This window comes from Colossoma macropomum, unplaced genomic scaffold (genome assembly GCF_904425465.1).
Source record: "Colossoma macropomum unplaced genomic scaffold, Colossoma_macropomum, whole genome shotgun sequence".
Lineage (NCBI taxonomy): Eukaryota > Metazoa > Chordata > Actinopteri > Characiformes > Serrasalmidae > Colossoma > Colossoma macropomum.
Window position 1 is genome coordinate 17,564,288 of NW_023494797.1, and position 23,908 is coordinate 17,588,195.

Sequence of the window (23,908 nt, forward strand, 5' to 3'; positions counted from 1 at the left end):
TGTAATTTGCTGCAGTTTGACTGATCTGTATACGAAAAAGTGAAAGTGAAAATATTTCTATTCCAGTCAGCCTGTTTCCCACCCGTATTCCGTCAAGAAGCCTCCTGGCTTTGTGACTGGCTAATAACTCACGCTCACAAACAACTCCTCTAGCGCAGGAGGGCGGGGCTTGCCCGAATACGGGTGGAGAAAAGACGACGCAGTCAGAGAGAAGCAGAACACAGCCGGACTGCTGAAGCTCGCCCGACGACATGCCTGCAGGTCTGTGGGTCCTTTTCACGCTTTGTCGACTGAGGTGTAAAAGCTTCTGTAGCCTGAGAAGAACGAGAGAATGAGGATTACTGGACCGGTGGAACCGGACCTGTCCATGCAGGCCTAACGTTAACCTACACTGGAGAGGGGGTTGGACCTCTGCGTGCCAGGTGACGGGCGGAAGTGGCCGCTCTTGTGGCAGCAGGAAGGAGCCACTTTTATTAGTGGCTGCCACTCTTAAAAAAGATGGTTCTTCAAGGGTTCTTTAGTAAAGAAAATGGTTCTATATAGAACCATGAACACTCAAAGAACCCGCTGCATGTTTAATGGGTTCCTTGCAGCATAAAAGGGTTCTTCACATTGATGGAATTGCATAAATGTGCTGTAGATGGTTCTATATAGAACCTTTTTGAAAAGAGTTCTATATAGCACCCTTAAGGGTCTTCTATTGTTAGACACACTTCTAGAAAGATGGTTCTTCAAAGTTTTTCAGATTGGTGGAGAATGTGCTATAAATGGTTTTATATAGAACCTTTTTGAAAAGGGTTCTGTATAGCACCCAAAAGGGTTCTTCCATTTTTACAGTGTCAAGTTTATAACAATAGAAGAACCATTTTGGGTACTATGTAGAACACTTTTCAAAAAAGGTTCTGCATAGAACCATCTATAGCACATTTTCCATCAGTCTGAAGAAGCTTTCATGATGCAAAAAACACTTTAATCATGCAAGGGGTTCTTTGAGTGTTCATGGTTCTATATAGAACCATTTTCTACACAGATTGTACGCACTGATCTGTAGGAGACTGAGGAAGTGAGATTGTACAGCGCTGAATTAACTCTTACAGCGCTGGAATCGATCAAACGACATGTTTTGTTGCGAAAAGAAGTTAAAACATCTACAGAGACACGTCTGCACTGTTTAATGCACAGCAACTGTTTAGTTGCTGAATTTAACATATTGGGAAAAAATAAAACACAAAATATGGCTTGTGCAAAAGTAGTTATGACTCATTTTTTTATTTTATGCTTTAATGTTTTGAAATATGTTGAGCACAACAATAGAAATTTAGCACTAAAATTAGCACAAAAATTGGCATATTTATGATGTCACAAATATTTGCCCACAGCTGTATTTTTGTATTCTGTATTGTAAATATATGCCTAAACATGCTAATAAAATGGTACAGTTAGGCTGCAGAGTCTCTCTTGCTAACTCAAAATAATGATAATAATAATACTGTAACAAGTTCTTAACCCTCTGTTTTACAGTGTTGCCTCAGGGCAACAAACTCATTTTCCTCACTTTACAGTAAACATTATACATGTTTAATGACCATGACAGGGTTAACAATAAAGGGCAGAGTTTGAGTAAAGCAGGTACTTGGCCATACTATGTCTTAGTGGACGCTTTTAAACCTCTTTCATTCAGTATCATTTGTTTTTGTTAGGAGAATTTACAGAAATATGATTGTTGCCTAGAGGCAACATTGTGCGACAGTGGAAGTAACCAGTCACAAGCCAGGTCTCTCCACTTCAGAGAACACAGCTCTCTATCATTTCTTCCCATTGTCGCACAATGTTGCCTCAAGGCAACATACATCAAAAGGGCAGCTGCACACATTATTATTTAAAAAATGTTTTGGAATTTAATAATTAGGTCCACTCTATGCAAGAAAAGTGAATCAAATGTTTTTTTTAGAAAGTTTTCATAATGCGTGCAGTAGAGGGTTCTGCAGCACGATTTGCATCCCTCAGCCTCGTTGGTTTGTTAGACTCCTGTAGCACCACTTTACGAGGCGAGTGTGCATGTTTATAACAGATGTAGTAATTATTACTTTATTCAATTTGCCTGGAGTGTCTCTCTAACTCCCATGTGTCAAACACAAGGTCAATTTAGGCCTGTGACACAGTCCTATTCGGCCCACAATGTTTTCTATTCCTATTAGCCCGTTTCACCCTGATCTGCACTACAATGCCCAGCATGCACTGCAACATAGTATGCAACTTTCTGTTGGAAGCTCTGTGACTCTTCGTTCTCTCACAGACTTTACTTTTACCTGAGCAACAACCAGAAAGTTCTCAATGAAGCATCTGAACAACAAACTGAATAACAAATGTTCTCTGATCTGCAGCTGTGTGTGTTTGTGTCCAGGATCACGCCCTGATGAAGTACTTCATGAGGGCAGAAGGGAAACCTTTTAATTCTCACATGAATTTTTTGGAGCGTCTCACAGCACATCTTCAACTCCATAAAGCATCTTCAGAGGAGGAGAGCGACGTCATTATTGCCTTTGTCGCTGTTACGTCTCGAGCTGGAACAGACATTAAAGCTGCTCTTCAGGGAATTCCAGAAAGTAAGACACTCCTTCAGTTATTATTCAGAGCTGTGCAGTTATGAAGACATGAAGGAAGACTCTGTTCTCAACTTTACTTTAAGTAGATTTAGAAATAAAAACCTAAAATTACTGTAAAAATGTTTTTGTGCTTTAAACATCATCCTTACACTGGAGGCACATTTTAACATGGAATTTAGTTCTTTTTGTTCTTTTTTTCTGATTTTATTATTTTTGAACTCATCTGCTCTGTTTTGCAGTTCATTTCTCCATTTTGGATTATTGCCAGGGATATTTGTTAATTTTCTTTTTTTCTGATTATTTTAAACTGCACAGGACAATTAGTGAAATGATCTAAAACTGTATTATTTTTTATTCTGTTATTACTGTTGTGTTAAAAAACCCCTCAAACCAACTACAACTACAGCCTGAAGTGCTGTTTGCCAGGCTGCAACTGTAAATGAGAATATGCTCTTAATGACTTACCTGGTTCTCCAGGGTATATTTTGGTTTGTCCATCAGAATTTAAATGACCAAATCATAAGGCAAATTATTCAGTAACTGCATGAAATAAATGCAAATTTTCATTTATTTATTTTTTGTAAAAGCTCCCCTCAAATTAACAGAACATGTGTTTTATGATACACATATTACTGTATGCTTACAATTTACTGCTGAAAGCCAAAAATCTTAGACGCTCTTTGTATTATTTTATAAAAATATTTTTTTGTGGAAAAATGGGTCGACTTTCAGTAGAAAAAAATTATGAGTTCAGCTTCTTTTATTATAAGGGTTTAAAATTACATCACCCATCTATTTGACTGGAAAGAAGACAGTTACAGCTTTCATATGACCCCCACCTTTAGAATATAGCTTATGAAATATGAAAGTTATGAAGAATATGACGAAGTGCGTTTTGGAACCACTGGTGGTCTCAAGGAGTTTAAGAGGTTAAAGGTTAAATAAAAAATCTTTGATCTGATATTAATGATGACCCTCTCATTTATCTCTCTCGCTCCTTTCCAGCCCCCCAGCCTGTTGTTCTCGTGGTTCTCCACCACACGTTTGATCCGACTTCCATTGCTCCACAGAGCAGACTGGGTGTTGACAGGACTGATGTGTTCACTGTGGACTGTCTGTTTCATGAAGACCAAGGTCTGCTGAGATGTGAGCGCAACGATGTGGCACTGAAAGAAGTTACTGACCATCTGATATCTAAAGGAGCATCAGAGGCTGTTTTGGTAAGTTTTAAAAATAAAATATTATTTCTATTATTTTATGTTAATTACAGTTAGAGATCTTCATTCGTTTCACTCGAGCCATCAGTGCACACACTGAAGTGATATGATGACCTGACGTGGCGTCTTATGGTTGATCCTCTATTTTGGGGGAGTCGGTCAGTCTAGACTGCTTTCCTTGGTTCTGCTTGATCTCTAGCTCAGACTCTCACTGAATATGTTGGCAGAGCTGATCAGCATGTGGATCTGCAGGACCAGATCAAAGAAAAGCAGAGTCAAATATGTGGACTCTTAGTCAGTCAGAACACAGGAAGCATCACCGTCACATCAACCTCAAACTCATTTTATACTATAATCATAAAGATTTAATGGAATAATAATTCACCATCATTTACTGAAGTTATAGTGTTTTGTATCACTAACTAGCTCTTTACAAGTTAAAGTAAGACTACACTACTAACATTAGCTGAGGTAACAAGATTAACCTGTTTACCTTAAAGACTTTAGACTGGCTGCACTTTCAGTGTAAATGTCCAGCAACATGAGATCCACTGTGGACTTTGTGGAGTTTAATACAGTAAGTTACAGTCATTAATAGTGTCACTGATTTCAGTAAATAACAAGGCCAGCTGTTTACACGAAAAGGCTACCTACAGTGAAATATGCCAGTAGCCATGCAGACAAGCCAGTGGCTGCACAGAATATGCTTTTATAAACGATACATGAGCTTTTAATGGCTTTAATTCAAACTGACTCAAAAGAAAAGGCCTTTATGACACACAGAAAGTCTGAGAATGAAAGGAGTCGGCGTGTCCAGATCTTTACTCCGCTCTTTGTTTGTGTGGGTCCACTTTGTCAATTACTTTATCCATATTCTGTTGTTGCTGCTCCTCTGGAGGTGGTTGAGATGCAGCTCCTTCTCCTTTGATTTCACTTTTATACAAGACGAGTCTGTCAGTCTGTCAGTCTGTCAGTCTGAGAGAGCAGGCAGAGCTGAGCGTCTGTGTTTCTCAGAGACTCATCTGTGTTTACTGTGCTCTGCCCGTTGTGTGGTTACTGTGTTTCCTGAGCTTTGGTTTCAGTTTTGTCTCACTGCTCTTGTTTTTTGTTCCAACAGTTCCGGCCATGGATTCTCTGTCCAACCAGGACAATGACTAGGATCACTGTTGTGGCAGGTGTATCAGTGGCATTGTTCTTTCTTTATAGATTGTACAAGAAGTCAAGTTTCTTCATGATTTTACAGCCACGTAAACGTTTGTAATGTTGTAATGCACTTTACGTGTTATTAGTGTGCAGAATACTCCGCGGTCATTGCTGGTGTTGTTTGTACTCCACTGTTAGTTTGTTTATTTAATTATCTATTCATGATTTGTCATCATTGCTGCTTGAAGATCCACAGAAATGTAATAAGATGTTGCACTTAGCTTGTTCAGAAATAGAATAAAAACCCATAATAGACTGACTTTCCCAATAATGCAGTGTCTTAACTGCACAGGAGCATCAGTGAGACAAACTCTTACAACTCTTATAAAGAGCCGATATTTGTGAGTCTTCCTGTAAGACCAGCTCTGGTTTCTGTCCACACTACAGGATAGGAGGTGATACGGTGTCACACTCACAGCTGTAACTCAGTGAGTGTGTATGAGTGTTTTCGAGGCACTGAATATTAATTCTGCATCTCTTCTGACTGGAATCACCACAGATGTGACAAATTTGGATAAACACTTTAACTCAACTGAAACGAGTCAACATGGATTTGATATCTTCATATGTGGACAAGAAACATATTTATGATGATGAGAACTTCAGTAAATGAGTCATATTTGATCAGAACACAGCCGCAGGGCTGACAGCGCTATAGGCGTAACACTCCAACAACGTAAACACACAGGGCCGCATTCAGAGTTGGCGACTTTAGGAAGCTGGTTATTTAAAATAGAACGTTATGAGATAAACAGGGAAAATATTCTATGTTAAGACTTCCTGAGTGGGAGTTTAATTTGATGGACTGATAAAGATTATATTTTGAGTGAAATGTCAATTATAATATTATTTAGCATAAAATCAAGAGATTTGATATGAAATCTAACAGCACCGTAAAATATTAACCGTTTTCTTCCAAAATGCTTAAAGAAGGAGAAAGTCGAAAGAAAAAAAGTGAACTGGAGAACAAATATGATCAGAAACTTAACAGCAACCTGGAAGAGCTGATCGACCCCAAAACTGCCCCCATCAGATAAACAGCACTTAAAGCTTTCATCTCTGAGAGAGAGGAGAAAATCAAGCTGCTTCAGATCTGAAAACATCCACAGGTGTTTCTGTCCATCCTTCCACTGTGAGAAGACGACTCAGCGCTGTGGGTCTGAAAGGATGTGTAGCTGTCAAGAAGAACCTCACTGAGAAAAGGAGACGGACACATCAAACAAAGAAGCTGAACGATGGACTGACCACCCCAGAGTCCAGACCTCAACACCACTGACTGAAATTTGGTGGTGTGTCTGCAGATTCTTTGAGGAACTGCGCTAAGAGAAAAGCAACTACAACAACTACAAGTAACTACACTAAATTCTCAATAATGTAAAAAAGAATGATTGATTTTGAACAGAAGGGTTTAAAGGGTTAGAATAAAAGTCCAAAATGTCACAAGGGAGAACTTTATTTCCCCTCCTTTGCACTCTTTCATTTTCAGTCTCCCGGTTTACAGTTTTAATGCTAGCGTTAGACAAGTTACCTCAAAAAAATCAGAGTAATTGATGGAGCAGAACATCCAACATTTCAGACGATTTCAGGAGAAGAAAAAGATCCCCAGACTGTATTTATGGGCTATGTACAGTCATATAAAGTGGTAAGTCCATAAACAGCTTTTAGTTTTTCAATATTTCAGACATACAGATACACAGCCTTCGTTTATACAGTGTTCGGCTGATATAATTCCACTGAAATGACACTTAAGTGTAGTGCGTTCAAGAAACATTTGTGTTCAGCCAGAGTTCTTACTAGAACCAGAAAGTTTGACCATACCAGCCCAGTTTTATCAACCTTACACTGGTTACCAGTTAAATTTCGCATTGATTATAAAATTCTCTTACTGACCTATAAAGCTCTAAACAGACTCGCCCCTCAGTACCTGAGTGAACTTCTCTCTCACTATGAACCATCACGCTTACTTAGATCACAAGGTGCTGCTCACTATTAGTACCTAGAATTAATAAGGTTACATCAGGGGGGAGAGCCTTCTCATACAAAGCCCCCCAGCTTTGGAATAATCTTCCAGTCAGTGTTTGGGACTCAGACACAGCTTCAGTCTTTAAGTCTAGGCTAAAAACTTACTTGTATAGTCAAGCCTTTGGTAATTAGTTTTCCCTGTCGGTTCTATACCTGCCAGAGTCTCTGCTAACACTGTAATCTGTGATCAGTCACCCATTGCAGAACTGACTTTCTGTGTGTTTTTCCTTTCTTTCTTTCCTTCGCCGTGTTGAACAGCTGCCCATCCTGTGCGTCTGATGCTGCTGCCTCTTCTGCCTTGATCGGGTGCCACTGCTCGCCAGCCCTCTGGACCGGCTTGACCACCATTGAGCTTCCTGCTGTACAACGCCGTGCAAACCTCAGCCTCACAACCTGACCCCACTGATGCTGCTGCTGTTGCTACATGAACTAATCAAAATTAATCATTTGAACTAATCAATCATTTAAACTAATCAAATTAATCAATCACCCATTGCAGAACTGACTCTGTGTGTTTTTCCTTTCTTTTCTTTGCCGAGTTGAACAGCTGCCCATCCTGTGTGTTCTGATGCTGCTGCCTCTTCTGCCTTGATCGGGTGCCACTGCTCGCCGTGCAAACCTGACCCTCACAACCTGACCCCACTGATGCTGCTCCACCTCTTTTCCCTGTTTTTGTACTATAATACTTTATACTAACAATGTTTACTATCAGGTGTCGACCAGAGGAGGATGGGTTCCCCTTCTGAGTCTTGGTTCCTCTCAAGGTTTCTTCCTGTTTTTCTTAGGGAGTTTTTCCTTGCCACTGTCGCCTCTGGCGGCGCTCATGGGGGCTCGGACCCGGATTTCTTTCTGTAATGCTGATTTTGTTTTGTAAAGCTGCTTTGTGACAACACCTGTTGTAAAAAGCGCTATATAAATAAACTTTGCTTGCTTCTAATGACTCTTATTGTGGAAAAGTGAAAGTGAAAACATTTCTATTCCAGTCAGCCCGTTTCCCACCCGTATTCCGTCAAGAAGTTTCCTGCTCTGTGATTGGCTAGGAACTCACGCTCACAAACAACCCGTGTAGTGCAGGAGGGCGAGGCTTGCCCGAATACGGGTGGAGAAAAGACGACGCAGTCAGAGAGAAGCAGAACACAGCCGGACTGCTGAAGCTCGCCCGACAACATGCCTGCAGGTCTGTGGATCCTTTTCACGCTTCTATAAACGCTTCTGTAGCCTGAGAAGGTCAGATCAGCTCATTTTCAGAGGAAAGAATGATGTTTACTGCGCAGCACTGGTGGAACCGGATGTGGCGATGAGGGGCAAAGCACTGGGACGCTAATGAAACAGCCTGGCAGAGCATGCAGAGCAAACAACGACAGAAAAATCAACACATTTTTTCCAAAATGATAAATAAAAAACAGAAATTCTGCATTAAAATTTAGTAGTAAAAATGGCAATATATAATATATGACGTATATATCTTCACACAGCTGTATATTGCATATCCTAAACATATGCCATGAAACAGTTAGAGTAAAAAACGGTACAGTGTTCAAATGCTTTCACTTCGTAACTTGCATAAACCTGTTTATGTAGTGATTCCAACGTGTAAAGTGAACACTACTTATTCCATATGCTAAAGAGTAAGTTACGTTAGTTCAGTTTATGTTAAAGTACTTTTGGTTTCACATTTGGTTTAGTTTGTAAGACCTGTTTTATGAACAGATTGAAACTGTTAAAGGAGAATTTATGCAAAATTCACAAATTAACACATGATTTCTGGCCATAAGTAAAGAATTATGGTTAAGGAGGTAAATGCATCCCTTACTAACCCAAAAAGAATAATAATAATAATAATGATACTGCAGCAAGTAATTAAATACACATTCCAGACTAAAAGTAGCATTTAATGTGTTGTTTGTCATGTTTTGTAATATTCTGTATCATTTTGTGCTTTTTGTCTATCAGTGTGTCCAGAATTCTGTTTGCATTATGCAGATTCTTCACACAACCATTGGGAATCCCCCCTGCTAGCATAGCCACTAATGTACGCTAATATACAGTGACTTCCCAGAAGTAATGTTAATGTCCTTATAGATTAGCCAGCTACGGAAAACAAAACAAACAAACAAAAAAACAAAAAAGTTTCTAACTCATGCATCTGCCCAAACTCCACCGTCGGTACACATTTTAACTCAGAAAACATCCTGTGGCTCCACTGGAGGGAATGAGTTTGCGTGTTTACAACAGACGTCATAATGATACTCCATTTATGGTCCCTGGGTCATGAAGACAAAGCTGAGACTGGGCCGAGTCGGTCACAACTTCTGTTGGAAGCTCTGTGACTCTTCGTTCTCTCACAGACTTTACTTTTACCTGAGCAACAACCAGGAAGTTCTCAATAAAGCATCTAAACAACAAACTGAATAACAAATGATGTTCTCTGATCTGCAGCTGTGTGTGTTTGTGTGCAGGATCACACCTGAAGAAGTACTTCATGAGGGCAGAAGGGGAACTTTTTACCTCTCACATAAAGTTTTTGGAGCGTCTCACAGCACGTCTTCAACTCCATGAAGTGTCTTCAGAGGAGGAGAGCGACATCATTATTGCCTTTGTCGCTGTTGCGTCTCGAGCTGGAACAGACATTAAAGCTGCTCTTCAGGAAATTCCAGAAAGTAAGACACTCCTTCAGTTATTATGCAGAGCAGTGCAGTTATGAAGACATGAAAGAAGACTCAAACATATTTTGAAATAAAGATCTAAAAGAACTGTAAAGTGACTTTTTGTGCTTGAAAAAATCATCCTTTTGTATTTTCCAGATCTTACACTGGAGGCACATTTTAACATTAGTTGCTCCTTTTTTTGAATTCATTATTTTTAATGCATAAAAAGTGAGCTGAACTCACCTATTATTTTTCATTGCAAGTGTTGCGAGTAAGAGAATAAAAGAAGAAACTCCTATAGTCTGTTTTGTAGTTTATTTCTTCACTTTGTATTTTTTAATTTTATTTTTTTTCTGATTATTTTACTGCACAGAACAAATAGTTTGATGATCTAACAAATGACAAATAACAAATAATTAAATACAGCCCCATTTCCAAAAAATGTTGGGACGCTGTGCAGAACGTAAATAAAAATAGGATGCAATGATATGCAAATTAATTGAGCCATATTTTTTTAAATACTACAAAGACAACAAATCAAATGTTGAAACTGGGAAATTTTATTGTTTTTTGAAAAATATATGCCCATTTTGAATTTGATGCCAACAACTGTAAGTGTTTGGGAACTGAGGAGACACTGCTGTAGTTTAGAAAGTGAAATGTTTTCCTGTTCTTGTTTGATACAGGATTTCAGCTGCTCATCAGTTCAGGGGCTCATTTGTCATATTTTTCATTTAATAATGTGCCAAATGTTTTCAGTGGTGACAGGTCTGGACTGCAGGCAGGTCAGTTTAGCACCCGGACTCTTTTAATACGGAGCAATGCTGCTGTAATACATGAAGAATGTGGTTTGTCATTATCTTGCTGAAATAATCAAGGACTTCTCTGAAAAAGACGTCTGGATGGCAGCATATATTGCCAAAACAGGTATATATCATTCAGCATTAATGGTGCCTTCACAGATGTGCACGTCACCCATGCCATGTGCACTAATGCCCCCCTATACCATCATGAATGCTGGCTTTTAAACTGTGCCTGGTAACAAGCTGAGTGGTCTTTAGCCCGGAGGACACAGTGTCCATGATTTCCGAAAAGAATTTCAAATGTTGATTCGTCTGAACACAGGACACTTTTCCGCTTCCCCTCAGTCCATTTTAAATGAGCTCAGGCCCAGAGAAGGTGGCAGTGTTTCTGGATCCTGTTTATATATGATTTCTTATTTGTGTTTTAGAGTTTTAACTTGCATTTGTGGATGCAGTGATGAACTGTTTTCACAGAAAGTGGTTTTCAGAAGTGTTTCTGAGCCCATGCAGTGATTTCCACTACAGAATCATGTCTGTTTTTAATGCAGTGCTGCCTGAGGGCCCACAGATCACGGCCAGCAAATACTGGTTTTTGGCCTTGTCCCTTACATACAGAGATTTCTGTTTTGGAAGAAAATGCTCTTTTATACCCAATCATGTTACTGACCTGTTGCCAATCAAGCACCAGGTGTTTTTTAAGCATTACACAACTTTAACAGTCTTTTCTTGCCCCATCCCAACGTTTTTGGAATGTGTTGTTGGCATCAAATTCGAAATGGCAAATATATATCAAAAACAATGAAATTTCTCAGTTTCAACTTTTAATTTGTTGTCTTTGTACTATTTTCAATGAAATATAGGTTTTAATTTTTTACACATCATTGCATTTTGTTTTTATTAACATGTTGCACATGTTGCACTTTTTTTGAAATGGAGTTGTATGTTTGAAAAAAAATAATAATAAAGCCTTGGTCTGATATTAATGATGACATTAACATCTCATTTCTCTCTCACTCTCTCACTGTCTAGCCCGGCCTGTTGTTCTAGTGGTTCTCCACCACACGTTTGATCGGTATTACGTTGCCCCAGAGAGCAGACTGGGTGTTGACAGGACTGATGTGTTCACTGTGGACTGTCTGTTCCATGAAGACCAAGGTCTGCTGAGATGTGAGCGCAACGAAGTGGCACTGAAAAAAGTTACTGACCATCTGATATCTAAAGGAGCATCAGAGAATGTTTTGGTAAGTTTTGAAAATCAAATATTATTTCTATTATTTTGTGTTAATTACTGTCAGATTTTAATTCATTTCACTGGAGCCATCAGTGCACACACTGAAGTGATATGATGTCTTGACGTGGCGTCTTATGAGTGATCCTCTATTTTGGGAGAGTTAACGAACAGCAAACATCACAGTGACATCAAGCTCAAGCTAATATTTTTACTCTAATCGTAAACATTTAATGAATAAAAGATTTTAACATAATTTATTGAATTTATCGTGTTTGTTTCACTAACTAACTCTTCACAAGTTGATGTAAGACTACACTACTAACATTAGCTGAGGTAACAGGCGATTAGCATTTGTCTGCTTACCCTAACGACTTTAGACTGGCTGCCCTTTCAGTGTAAATGACCAGCAACTTGAGATTCACAAAGGATTCTGTGGAGTTTAATACAGTAAGTTACAGTACAGTAATAGAGCCAGCTATGTCAGTAAATAGCTACACTAGCAGTGTTCGCTAAAAGGCTACCTACAGTGAAATATGCTAGTAACTGAGTGAAATATGTCACAGTCAACTGTGTAAAATGTTCCAGTGGCTGCTCAAAATATGCTTTTGTGAACTGTAAATGAGCTTTAAGTGGCTTTAGAATCTAAAATCACTCAAATGAAAAAGCACTGAAGCTGCAGATCAGTTAGTAAAAAGGCCTGTAAATGAAAGAGGAGTGTAAATCTTTACTCCACTGTTTGTTTGTGTGGGTCCACTTTGTCAATAAGGCTGATTTTATCCATATTCTGTTGTTGCAGCTCCTTCTCCTTTGATTCACTTTTATACAAGACGAGTCTGTCAGTCTGACAGTCTGAGAGAGCAGGCAGAGCTGAGAGTCTGTGTTTCTCAGAGACTCATCTGTGTTTACTGTGCTCTCCTCATTGTGTGGTTACTGTGTTTCCCGATTTTTACTTTAATTTAGTCTCACTGCTCTTGCTTTTCCCTACAGGCCCAGGCGAGGAGTATCTGTCCACACACCTGGATATCCTGTGCTGCTGTAATTATTGTAATTATTGCATTAGCAGTATTATGTGTTTGCCTCATTTTACTCCGTAAGCCACATGAGTAGTGATGGATGTTTTGAATAAATAATCTTTATTTTCTGATCATGTTAACAAGTAATGTTTACTAACCAAAGAATATTAATCTTCACACTGTAAAATAGGCCTTAGCTTCACAGCCTGTTTGTAAAAGGGGCCTCCTGAAGCTTGTTAGGATCTGCTGTGTGAGCAAGAAGAACTGCCCTTGAGATAAGAACCAGCCCTGGAACAGGTGAACTTACAATGCAACCAGTCAAAAGCTGATGTCCTTGGGTACTGGAACATTCTGGTACAACTAAGATAAGATATTTTTAAAAAACATATTTCATGTATGATTGGAAATAAGGGTTCCCAAGTGCAGATGTGACAGTTCCCATGTACATGTAAGGTTTGAAAATAATGGGAACTAAGACGGTATAGAATTCCATAGAAAAGGAGGGGCGATTTCTTCATCGCCCCAAACAGGATATAAAAGTGGGTGTTTTTGACATGTTCTTTGCATTGTGGTTGTCCGGGAACCATCTTGCCATCCAAGCTCAATAAAGCAGAAGGCCTTTTCCTTCCTTCCACAAGAACTCAGCGACTAAAGTCTTTTATTTTACTTTGCTTTTTACACTTTGACATTTTTCTTATTTTGTTAGAGGAAGTTATATTGCAGTTAGCTCTTAAGGTAACAGTATTAGAACACACTAGGAGGATCCATCTCTGTCCACGGGCCTGGAGCACAGAAGAGAGGCTTTTGGGCCCGACAGTAGTCACAGAAGGTTTCTCCATGACTTTAAGGTGATGTTTGTAATGTTTGTAATGCACATTATGTGTTATTACTGTGCAGAGACCCCACAGCTGGTCTTGTAAGTGCTCCACTGTTAGTTGCTCACTGTGTTCATGGCAAGCTTAGACAGCAAAACATTCAGTTTGTTTATTTATTTATAAATAAATGTATTTATATCTGTTTATGATTTATGATCATAAAATCTGTTTATGATCATTGTAGTTTGAAGATCCCCATAAATGTAATCAAGTTTTTTTTCTTGTTTTACTTGTTACTTGTTCAGAAATGTAATAAAACCTAATATAATAAACTTTCCCAATCATGTAATACAGTTACTGATAATGTAATAAGGTCTCTTAATGCTTTTGTGGTTCTACACAGAAACCAGCCTGGAATGAGGAGCATCAGTGAGACAGAATCTTACTTTCTCTAACTTTCTCTCATGGAGAGCCGCCATTTTAAGACTGGCTCTGGTTTCTGTTCACACCACAAGATTGATGGTGATACGGTGTCACACTCACAGCTGTGACTCAGTGAGTGTATCTGGGGTGTGAATATGAATTCAGCATCTTATTCGATGAAAATCTCCATTTACATGCATCAGACACTTAGTGTAGACGTTACCATGACAACGAGCATCACGTGAGTGCAGTCAGAGTGAGACGAGCAGCAGTGAGCAGCGCTTGTGTTTTTAATCACTTTAAAATGATGTCAGACTCAGGAAAACGTCCTTCACATGTCCTTATTAAAGAAGGCCGAGAGGAAGACGTCGTGTTCTGAGACACATAAGCTGGACGTCCGTCCCACCGCCGTCTTTTAGAGATCAGAGCATAAACTTCGTCTCCTCTGCAGACCAGTTTCTGCTCCGCCATGTTGAACGGTATTAAATTTCACTATGAAGCGACGAACATGATCAGAACGGACTTAAACTTTCTGGGTGTTTAATTCGGTGGACTGATAAAGCAGATTATGCTCTGAGTGAAATCTCAATGATAATATGATTTAGCCTAAAATCTAGAGACATTAAAATCAAATGAAATTTGCATGCTTGAATCTGACCAGACGAGGCAACTGCATGAGCTCAGAGTGCCCCCCCTTCAGATGTATACTCTCAGCACCAGTCATTACGGGTGACACCCCAGCCAAGGGAGTCCCCTTCCCCCAGCACACCCTGGGGAGGAGGGCGTGGCCCCTCAGTTCGGTTCAAAGGCTTTGTGGTCCTTTAAGGTGAGAGCAGAGACCATGTAGAGAGGAGAATTAGCACTCTGAAATGTCTTCAAGGTTTGCTCAAACACTAGAGGGCGCTCCCGAGCGAGTCCAAAATGAATGGGTTAATATGGAGCATTTGAGCAAAATCATAGTTTATAAATGCTAAAACATTTTTAATATGAAAGATTTCAGTCATTTCCTGGACACAGAGCAGCATAAAACATTTCAACACTGCTGTTATATTTTGATTGATAATGCCAACCAATCAGCACTCAGTATCAGTAATGTTAGCATCCTGCTGCACAAAACCCTGTTTGCTGTATAAAAAGGAAACATACAGGTGAGTTTTCTTTGCTTTTTTAGTGAAATACATTCTTCTACTTTGTAAAATTAGAAACTATTTTAACTTTTCATTTTTGACTATTTAGCTCCATTCACCCCCATTCACTGAGGACTCGCTCGCTGGCGCCCTCTGCTGTTTTGCAGTCCTGTTTTTGATATAACAGGGGAAATAGGAAGAGGCCAGGCTCCTCGTACACCGGCTCTGGCGAGAGCTTTTTAAAGGTGGGATAGCGTAGCTGGTTCAAGAAATGTTTGTGTTACGAGGACTCTTATTGTGGTGGGTGGGGCTAGGAAGTGTAGAGGGTGTCTGTGAGCTTCAGTCAAAGAGCGAACTATTAGAAAAAAACTCTGCTTATGTGCAGCGCAGCTGACAAGAGCTGGGAAAAAGCACCTGCGTCTCTTTTAGTGGTGGTGATTCTACAGTAACCAGTAAAAGAGATTGTTAATTAATTAAATGATTGATTGATCAATAAGTTATATGGACCCTGATGAATGTTTATTAGTACTGGGAAACTCACTAATTAGAGGAACACGTTACAGTATTTTTAACTAAGTGGTGACGTCATTTAGTACAGTATATCTGATCCGTCTGAGAATCTGAAAGTGAAAGCATTTCTGTTCCAGTCAGCTCGTTTCCTGCCCGCTTTCCGCCAAGAAGCCTCCTGCTCTGTGATTGGCTGGTAGCTCACAAACAACAGCTCTAGCGCAGGAGTGCGGGGCTTGTCTGACGCAGTCAGAGAGAAGCAGAACGCAGCCGAACTGCTGGAGCTCGTCCGTCAACATGCCTGCAGGTCTGTGAGTCCTTTTCACGCCTCTGTGGTCTCTGAAGGTCAGATCAGCTCATTTACAGAGGAGAGAATGAGGATTACTGCGCTGCACAGGTGGAACCGGATCTGTCCTGCAGGACTGACGTTTCTATGGTCGAATCTCCAGTGATGTCCTACTTCCTTTGTAGTGCACTACGCAGGAATAACGGCTTCTGCACTCAGAGAGTGAATTATATGTGGAATAGAAAGACTTTTATATTCAGCCATAAGCTGGACGACTATATGACATTAGGGCACTGTTTGGGTGTAGGAGCCTAGTTTTATTCCCTTTGTAGTGCACTATGTAGGGAGTACAGAGACATTTGGGATTCAGCCAGACTGTGCAGCGCTGAATTAACTCTAGCAGTGCTGGTTTAACACCTGCAGTGCGGAATCGACTCGTACAGGGTCCGTTTGTGTTTAGCTGAACTCGTAGAATGTGTAATGGAGCAGCTGGGCAGAGCATGACTTGCTAAACTACAGCTGTCTGTAAAAGTTTGGGCGCCCCTGGTCAGACGTACAGAGGTCCAGAGAGGCCATGAGGTAGTTATAATTTTCTGGACTGTTATCCTGAAATCACAGCTATCTTAGTTGTGTCTAGAACATCTATGTCTATTACAGCAGCACAAAGTACAGTAAAGAGCAGGACAAGAGCAAAAGTATTGCTGTACGCTAATATACAGATACATACACTGATCAGGCTTAACATTATGACCACCTCCTTGTTTCTATGCTCATTGTCCATTTTATCAGCTCCACTTACTGTATAGGTGCACTTTGTAGTTCTACAGTTACAGACTGTAGTCCATCTGTTTCTCTGTGTACTTTGTTGGCCCCATTTTACCCTGTTCTTCAGTGGTCAGGACCCCCATGGACCCTCACAGAGCAGGTACTATTTGGGTGGTGGATCATTGTGCAAGTGGATCAGACACAGCAGTGTTGCTGGAGTTTTTAAACACTATGTCCACTCACTGTCCACTCTATTAGACACTCCTACCTTGACAGTCCACCTTGTAGATGTAAAGTCAGAGACGATAGCTCATCTGCTGCTGCACAGTTTGTGTTGGTCATCCTCTAGTCCTTCATCAGTGGTCACAGGACGCTGCCCACAGGACACTGTTGGCTGGATGTTTTTGGTTGGTGGACTATTCTCAGTCCAGCAGTGACACTGAGGTGTTTGAGGAGCTGATAAATGGACAATGAGTGTAGAAACAAGGAGGTGTTCATAATGTTATGCCTGATCGGTGTAAATAGAAGAAGAAAAGATATAAAATGAAATATACTAAAACAACCATAAAATATAATGTGCAGTACAAGAAAAGTAAATATAACTGCATAAATATTATGCAGGTGACAATGCAGTGGTGCATGTCATGTCCAGTGGATTAACCGAGTGACTATACACTGTAAACAGCTGTGTAATATGCCTGGGTGTATAAACAAGCAGCAGCTCAATTTGCATCATTTATGGATGTATAAACAAAGTGGCAGTTCATAGTAAAGAGTAGAGAGATCTAATGTCCAGTTGGTGCTCAGTGAGTCTGTCCTGTCAGTAGCCCAGTGTACAGTAATGTCCCGGCACAGTGACAGGTGTTGTGCAGTGAGATCGCTCTTGGTACGAATGATCTCCTGTACTGCTGTTATCTTGAGATCATGGCATAATTAAGTTGACAATCCATAAAATTACAGCCACAGCTCATGGCCTCTCCAGACTTCTGTAAGTGACATGTTTTGTTGATTTTCTAAGTGTAAATAAATGATAATTTAAATAATAATAATAAAATTTATATTTATAACAATATTTTCTAAATTATACACATTGAAAAATAAAATAATGTGTAAAATGTGGCCTGTGCAAAAGTTATGGCACATTTTAGGTTATTTTTTTTTCCCCCAATATGTTAAATTCAGCAAATAAATATAAATTGTGCACTAAAACCTGCAGGAAAAACCATATTTCAGTGAGTTCTTTGCAGATAATGTGTAAACTTAATTTCTAACTTAGAAAATCAACAAAACATGTAATTTGTCCAGGTGTGCACAAACTGTTGTGTCTCACTGTACATCCTAAAAATATGCCATAAGACGCTGAAGTAATAAACGCTACGTTTTCGTGTGCTTTGACTACATGATTTGCATTGATTTCATCTGGTTTATGCAAAAATGCCAGCGTCTAAAGTGAACAGTGGTTATTCCATGTGGTAAAGAGTTAATTGCCCAAGTGAGCTATTGAGTCATAGAGCGCTGACGACACTAACTGACAGTAAAGACAAATGTAATGCAGTGGGGCACCAGTAAGCACAAGGCGTGGTCATTTTAAGGTACTTTTTTTAAGACAAAAATCATTTTACATGTATGTAGACCTGAATTACGAGCAGATTGAAACTGTTAAAGGAGAAAAAAATAAACAATAATAATAGAAATAATGATAATAACAATACTGCAGCAAGTAATTAAAGGGTCATTCTAAGTTAAAAGTAGCATTTAATATGTTATTTGTGATTTTTTGAAATATTCTGTGGCTCAGCTTGCATCCTCCACTCTCACTGCTGTGACAGAATTCACAATTTTGTGTCGTTTTTGTGCTTTTCGATCATCAGTGGACCCATCATTCTATTTACATCATGCAGATCCTTCATACAACCATTGGAAGTCGCTGCACAGCAGTACAGAAATTCTGACCGCTAGGATAGCCACTGATGTAGAGGTTAATATATCGCTGTTGTTGGACGAAAAACCTTGGATCTCCATTTTTAACATTTCAGTTTGAAAATACCTGTTTACCTTTACATTGTGTGTAAATTTCATGATGAATGGACTAAAAGAAACGACCCAAAATGACTTGGAAAAATTCTGGTTCCATTGATTTACATTAAAAGTAAAGCAGGTTTTTTCCGTCTCCTGTAAAGTTTACATTTTGGAGATACGAGGTTTTCTTCCAACAACAGCGACATACTGTAAGTTACTAGCAGAGTAGCTATGTTAGCTGGCTTCCTTCTAGATTTTCCAGGTAGCGAAATAAATAATAAACAAAATAAAAAACAGCCTGTCCTCATGTATCTGACCTAAAGCATTAAAGGAAACCTTCTGGATTCATCAGAAAGGGGTTTTTAGTCTTTAAACAGGAGAATATTACAGTACAGACTCCTTGGCACTGCTGTAGAGGTGAGTGTGCGTGTTGACAACAGATGTAGTGATGGTTATTTATTCATTTTGGCTGGAGGGTCCGTCTAACTTAAGCCGGTCATAACTTCTGTTGAAACATCTGAGACTCTCCGTTCTCTCTCAGACTTACTTTTACCTGAGCAACATCCAGAAAGTTCTCAATAAAATATCTAACTGACAAATTAGATAACAAATAACTTCCTTTTCAAATCTGCAGCTGTGTGTTTTTGTGTTTCCAGGATCAAGTGTGGTGAAATTCTTCATGATGGTGTTTGGGAAAACTTTTTATTCCCATATGAACTTTATGGAGCGTCTCACAGAACGTCTTCATCTCAGAGAAGTGTCTTCAGAGGAGGAGAGCGACGTCATTATTGCCTTTGTCGCTGTTGCGTCTCGAGCTGGAACAGACATTAACGCTGCTCTTCAGGGAATTCCAGAAAGTAAGACACTTCTTCAGTTTCGTATGCAGAGCTGTGCAGTTATGAAGACATGAAGAAAGACTCTGTTGTCAACTTTACTTAAGTAGATTTAGAAATAAAGACCTAAAATTACTGTAAAAATGTGACCTTTTGTGCTTAAAAATGATCTTTGTGTATTTTTGCCAGACTTTACTCTGGAGGCACATTATAACATGAATTAGGTTTATTTTGCTCGTTTTTCTGACTTTATTATTTTAAAATATTGAGATATTGTTGCAGGTGATAGAATAAATGAAGAAACTCATCAGCTCTGTTTTACAGTTGTAGTTCATCATTTTGGATTATTGCCAGGAATTTTTTATTAATGTTTTTTTTCTGATTATTTTAAACTGGATAGAGAAAATGCAAGAAGTTAAATGATCAAACGAATGATTATTTTTCCAGCTGGATTCTGCTGCCTGCCAAATAAGAATATGTTTTTAATTACTTGCCTGGTTAAATGAAATCCTAGCTACATTCATGAACTGAGGGAACTCATACTGGCTGTCGCTCCTCTTTAATAATGCGAGGTGGTTCTAGATCAGGTTAGTGTTTTAGCCATGTTGACTACGTTAATGTTCCCTTTTTTAGAATGTTTTAACATCAGTTTTATGCAGTCAGAATGTCATGCAAACTGGGATTCGCTGTAATGTGTGGAGTTCATGCTCAACCTGCTCAAACTGGAACTGCCAATGTAAACTGAAACATGACTAAATGAAAGGTGTATTATAAATAAAATGCATCATTATTATTATTTTGATGATCATTATTAATATTAATTGTCACATTAACATCTCATCTATCTCTCTCGCTCCTTTCCAGCCCCCCAGCCTGTTGTTCTCGTGGTTCTCCACCACACGTTTGATCCGACTTCCATTGCTCCACAGAGCAGACTGGGTGTTGACAGGACTAATGTGTTCACTGTGGACTGTCTGTTTCATGAAGACCGAGGTCTGCTGAGATGTGAGCGCAACGATGTGGCGCTGAAAGCAGTTACTGACCATCTGATATCTAAAGGAGCATCAGAGACTGTTTTGGTAAGTTCTAAAAATAAAATATTATTTCTATTATTTTATGTTAATTACAGTCAGAGATCTTCATTCGTTTCACTGGAGCCATCAGTGCACACACTGAAGTGATATGATGTCCTGACGTGGCGTCTTATGGTTGATCCTCTATTTTGGGGGAGTCGGTCAGTCTAGGCTGCTTTCCTTGGTTCTGCCTGATCTGTAGCTCAGACTCTCACTGAATATGTTGGCAGAGCTGATCAGCATGTGGATCTGCAGGACCAGATCAAAGAAAAGCAAATATGTGGACTCTTAGTCAGTCAGAACACAGGAAGCATCACCGTCACATCAACCTCAAACTCATTTTATACTATAATCATAAAGATTTAATGAATAAAGTGTTTAAACATGATTTCCGGAATTTATCATGTTTTATATCAGCTAAACTAACTCTTCACAAGTTAAAGTAAGACTACACTACTAACATTAGCTGAGGTAGCATGATTAGCATTTGTCTGTTTACCCTAATGACTTTAGACTGGCTGCACTTTCATTGTAAATGTCCAGCAACTTGAGATCCACTAAGGATTCTGTGGAGTTTTATACAGTAAGTTACAGTAATTAATAGTGTCAGCAATTTCAGTAAATAGCTACACTAGCAGTGTTCGCTAAAAGGCTACCTACAGTGAAATATGCTAGTAACTGAGTGAAATATGTCACAGTTAACTGTGTAAAATGTTCCAGTGGCTGCTCAGAATATCCTTTTGTGAACTGTAAATGAGCTTTAAGTGGCTCTAGAATCTAAAATCACTCAAATGAAAAAGCACTGAAGCTGCAGATCAGTTAGTAAAAAGGCCTGTAACTGAAAGAGGAGTGTAAATCTTTACTCCACTGTTTGTTTGTGTGGGTCCACTTTGTCAATAAGGCTGATTTTATCCATATTCTGTTGTTGCTGCTCCTCTGGAGGTGGTTGAGATGCAGCTCCTTCTCCTTTGATTCACTTTTATACAAGACGAGTCTGTCAGTCTGAGAGAGCAGGCAGAGCTGAGAGTCTGTGTTTCTCAGAGACTCATCTGTGTTTACTGTGCTCTCCTCATTGTGTGGTTACTGTGTTTCCTGGTGTTTACTTTAATTTTTGTTTTTTTTTCCTCTACAGGCCCAGGCGAGGAATACCACTCTATGCTTCAGGATATTTTTTCTATGTGCTGCTGTAATAATTATTGCATTAACAGCATATTTATTAGCTTTCATCATTATACACTATTTGCTACGCAAGTAGTCACAGAAGGTTTCTCCATGACTTTAAGGTGATGTTTGTAATGTTTGTAATTATGCATTATGTAAATTTGCATTATGTGTTATTACTGTGCCGAGACCCCACAGCTGGTCTTGTTAGTGCTCCACTGTTAGTTGCTCACTGTGTGCACGCTAAGCTTAGACAGTGAAACATTCAGTTTGTTTACTTAATTATCAATTTATGATTCATCATCATTGCAGCTTGAAGACCCACAGAAATGTAATGAAGTGTTTTACTTAGCTTGTTCAGAAATAGAATAAAACCTAATATAATAAACTTTCCCAATACTGTAATGCAGTGTCTTAACTGATAATGTAAGAAGACCCTTTTTAAAATGTCAAGTCTCCCTGTAAGACTGGCTCTGGTTTCTGTTCACACCACAAGATTGATGGTGATACGGTGTCACACTCACAGCTGTGACTCAGTGAGTGTGTATTCGACAGGAAACACCACAGATGTGACAAATCTGAATAAACCACTTTAACTGAAGCGAAATGAGTTAACATTAATTTGATGTGTTCAGATGTGCAGATGAGTCGCATTGCAGTCAGATGAAAGAAACATATTTATGATGTGAAAAACAGTGAATCAGTCAAATTTGACCAGAACACAACCAGAGGGCTAACAGTGTCTGTGTTTACATACAAAGATTTGATTACATACATTCTGATTATGGATGAAGCCTGAGGTGTTTATATTCACTCTACTCAACACTGATGAAAATCTCTGTTTACATGCTCACTACAAGTAATCAGACACTTAGTGTAGACGTTACCATGACAACCGGCATCACATGAGTCCAGTCAGAGTGAGACGAGCAGTAGTGAGCAGTGCTTGTGTTTTTAATGGCTTTAAAATGATGTCAGACTCAGGAAAATGTCCTTCACATGTCCTTATTAAAGAAGGCCGAGAGGAAGACGTCGTGTTCTGAGACACATAAGCTGGACGTCCGTCCCACCGCCGTCTTTTAAAGATCAGAGCATAAACTTCGTCTCCTCTGCAGACCAGTTTCTGCTCCGCCGTGTTGAACGGTATAAACTTTCACTATGACGTGACGGACATGATCAGAACTGACTTAAACTTTCCGATAGGGAATGTAATCAGATACAGGCTGGGGTGTACGATATACGATAAGGAAAATAATAAAAGCTGGTGAAATGCTAAAGTGAAGAAATATATTTTTAAATGTTAATTAATAAATTGATTAATTGATTGATTGATCAATAAGTTATATGGACCCTGATGAATGTATATTAGCACTGGGAAACTTACTAATTAGAGGAACATGTTACAGTATTTTAACTAAGTGGTGACAACATCCAGAAGGTTCTCAATAAAATATCTAACTAACAAATTAGATACCAAATAACTTCTTTTTCAAATCTGCAGCTGTGTGTTTGTTTATTATCATTATTATCATTATTATTATTATTATTATTATTATTATAATAATAATAATAATAATAATAATAATAATTTTATTTATCTAGCACTTTTCATGCCGGTGGCAGCTCAAAGTGCTTTACAGACAGGTGATAAAACATAGTTATAGAAAAGATCTTTAGTACTTAATTAGAATCAGAAGAAAATGAAGAAGATTAAATAACAAGATAAAAACCACGAGACATTCAGTTTTAGTTAAAAGCTAATTTAAAGAGATACGTTTTTAGGTGCTTCTTAAAAGTGAGCACTGAGTTTGACCGTCTAATAAAAGGTGGAATTGAGTTCCACAGTTTAGAAGCAGAATAACTGAAAGAGCCTCTCCATGTTTTCTGTATTGTACAGAGGGTCTCTGTAGAAGGCCACTATCTGCAGATCTTAGATTGCGTCCCGGAACATAAACAGACAGACACTCTGTGATGTAAGCAGTGCTTTAAGGTTGTTTTGAGCTTTAAAGACTAGTAGCAGAACCTTGAAATCTATCCTGAATGATACAGGCAGCCAGTGCAGGTCTATCAAAACGGGACTGATCTGATCTCTCTTTTGTTTTTGTTAGGATGCTGCTGTGTTTTGTCCGAGTTGTAAGGGATGTGTAGTTTTCTTA